We start from the raw sequence: 3,504 nt of genomic DNA, 5'->3' as shown, positions 1-3,504 counted from the left end.
GGCCGCCTTTTCAACTATGTGCAAATACGGCCGACCTGGTCAAATGCATGTAAATCCGGCCGCCTTTTCAACTGTGAAAATCCGGCCGCCCGGTCAATTAGGTGCGAACGGGGCCGTCGGGTCACCTTAATGTAAATGAGGCCGCCCACTGCCCTACATTTAAATGCGGGCGTACCGGTCAACTATGTGCGAACGGGCCCGCCTGATCAACTAGGTGTGAAAGGGGCCGGCAGGCCCACTGAATGTAAATGAGGCCGCCCGCTGTGCTTCCTTCATTAACCTTATTTATATTGGCATTATCTGTAGATAAAAAAATATGTGCATGTCTATGAAGCTGTAGAGAAGCCTTGTTTTTTTTTTTTTCCCCCAGGTTTTATTTACTTACTTTTTATTTTGCATGTTCTGAAATATAGCTTATGTTTTCGTTGCCCTAGGGCAACGTTCTGCGATAAGGGGTAGATTTTAAGAGGCTTTCTTGACAGTGTGTTAGTATATTATTGCATGTACTTTTGCACATTGTAAGCACAATGTTTTTTAAATTATTTTCTAATTTAATTTAACGCATTTTGGCAGAAAATGGACACAAGATTTTCCTATGGGAGTAAAACTCAGGATCAGCATGTTAGGGATATCCCATCAGACAGTGAGATAGACTGCAGTGACAGTGAGGAGGAGTGGAATGCAGAGAAAGGTTTGAGCAGAAGTGAAAGTAGGTTTTAAAATATTGCTTCTCTGGTTGTCATTGAACTCATTTGCATAATCAAATGTGTTGATAAATTTTTAGATGTCATTCAAATGAAATAAAGGTGTGTGCAGCAGACAGGGTATCCAATACAGTCATGTAAGCTTTAGTTGTGATTGATGTATTTTTGTTGACGTATATGTATATATATTTATAGACGATCAATACACCAGTGATGAAGAGGAACATGACGATGACAGTCTGCCTGAAGATGACAGTAGTTCTTCCAGACCCCTCGATGGAAAACATGTCACACCATTACCTCTCCTGTGCAAGCCACTTAACCTTACTGTTCAAGAACTTGAACAGTTCTTTGCCACTGTGCTCCATATGTCAATATTTGGTCTTCCAGCTACTCGCATGTCTGGAGCCATAGTAGCCACATTGCCCATGTTGCTGATGTAATGCCTCTTGCACGATGGAAGCCATCAAAAATTTTGTTACTTTGCATTGCTCTCTGAGCATTGTATATGATCTATGAAGACATAATTTTCTCTGTGGTTTTGTATCAGTGTTGCACAACTTTGCCCTTAGGCAACAAAAGATCATTTGGAGAGGGGGGCGGTGAAATAAATATGTACATACATAATCAATAAAATGTCCCAAAATTAACCAATAAGTGATGTGGAATAATTTCTTATCATGTACCATCAAATTGTGTGCGGTAGAGGGTTAATGTAAATGCGGCCGCCCGCTGCGCTACATGTAAATGCGGCCGCCCCCAGGTCAACTAGGTCCGAACGGGCCCGCCTGATCAACTAGACGTCAATCGGGCCGGCAGGTCCCCTGAATGTAAACGAGGCCGCCCACTGCGGTACTTGTGAATGCGGCCGCCCGGTCAACTAGGTGCGAACGGGCCCGCCCGATCAACCAGGTGCGAATGGCCCCGCCCGATCAACTAGGTGTGAACGGGCCCGCCTGATCAACTAGGTGTGAATGGGGCCGCCGGGTCCACTTAATGTAAATGAGGCCGCCAGCTCAACTAAGTGTAGACGGGGCCGCCTGGCCAATTAGGCGTTAATGGGGCTGCCGGGGAGGCTTCCCCTCTGCCCGGGCTGGAGGCCCCGCAGTGGCCATTCGCCTCTGGGACATATTGGCAGAGTCCGCGCCTATGCGTAGGCCCCGGGCGGAGGCTGACCTTGTCGCCCTTGTCCTAGGCTCGGAGCTATGGTCGCCCCGTCTGGCCTTCGCTTATGGTTCGGAGCTATGGTCGCCCCGTCTGGCCTATGCTTAGGGTTTGGAGCTAGGGTCGTGTGGAAACGTTTTCCTCTGTCGAAGCAGAGACCGGGAGACGTTGGCATATCTCTCCGGCCGAAGTTCCTCTTTACTGAGAACTCGCCAATGCGCCGCTGTAGTCATCCAAGTCTGACTAAGACTCAGCTCGGCGCAGCTTATACGTTTCAAGGGGGGAGGGATACACAGAGGTGGAGACAAACTAAACAAAGCACAGCATGTTCCAGGAATCAGCCTGGAAGTTCCCCAGCCCTGATTTCATCAGCATAACACTGCCTTTCAAATGCCTCTCCAGGTGCTAACCCTAATTAGCATGATAGTATCACCCAGACCTTCACATTACCATAGCGACAAAGGCACGGCCTGGCCTTGAGATTAGCATTCACTTTACTTTGGCCCCCACCCGGTGATCAGGAAGCTCACAGAGATGAAATGTCAATGTCTCAGACTCCTGGGCCCCAGACTTGATCTTATTACAATGTCCCCATCTTTACCCCCACTGCAAATCCAATCTGCCTATCTCTCTCAGTTCATATACTGTCATGTTGGAAGCTAGACTGAACAATTTATAAATTTCGTCACTGCGGCCTATGCGTAGGCCCCGGGCGGAGGCTGACCCTTGTCGCCCTTGTCCTAGGCTCGGAGCTATGGTCGCCCGTCTGCCTACGCTTATGGTTCGGAGCTATGGTCGCCCCGTCTGGCCTATGCTTAGGGTTTGGAGCTAGGGTCGTGTTGGAAACGTTTTCCTCTGTCGAAGCAGAGACCGGGAGACGTTGGCATATCTCTCCGGCCGAAGTTCCTCTTTACTGAGAACTCGCCAATGCGCCGCTGTAGTCATCCAAGTCTGACTAAGACTCAGCTCGGCGCAGCTTATACGTTTCAAGGGGGGAGGGATACACAGAGGTGGAGACAAACTAAACAAAGCACAGCATGTTCCAGGAATCAGCCTGGAAGTTCCCCAGCCCTGATTTCATCAGCATAACACTGCCTTTCAAATGCCTCTCCAGGTGCTAACCCTAATTAGCATGATAGTATCACCCAGACCTTCACATTACCATAGCGACAAAGGCACGGCCTGGCCTTGAGATTAGCATTCACCTTTACTTTGGGCCCCACCCGGTGATCAGGAAGCTCACAGAGATGAAATGTCAATGTCTCAGACTCCTGGGCCCCCAGACTTGATCTTATTACAAATGTCCCCATCTTTACCCCCAACTGCAAATCCAATCTGCCTATCTCTCTCAGTTCATATACTGTCATGTTGGAAGCTAGACTGAACAATTTATAAATTTCGTCACTGCGGCCTATGCGTAGGCCCCGGGCGGAGGCTGACCCTTGTCGCCCTTGTCCTAGCTCGGAGCTATGGTCGCCCCGTCTGGCCTACGCTTATGGTTCGGAGCTATGGTCGCCCGTCTGGCCTATGCTTAGGGTTTGGAGCTAGGGTCGTGTTGGAAACGTTTTCCTCTGTCGAAGCAGAGACCGGGAGACGTTGGCATATCTCTCCGGCCGAAGTTCCTCTTTACTGAGAA

This window comes from Paramormyrops kingsleyae, unplaced genomic scaffold (assembly GCF_048594095.1).
Source record: "Paramormyrops kingsleyae isolate MSU_618 unplaced genomic scaffold, PKINGS_0.4 ups167, whole genome shotgun sequence".
NCBI classification, from domain to species: domain Eukaryota; kingdom Metazoa; phylum Chordata; class Actinopteri; order Osteoglossiformes; family Mormyridae; genus Paramormyrops; species Paramormyrops kingsleyae.
Note: the sequence above shows the minus strand (reverse complement) of the source record.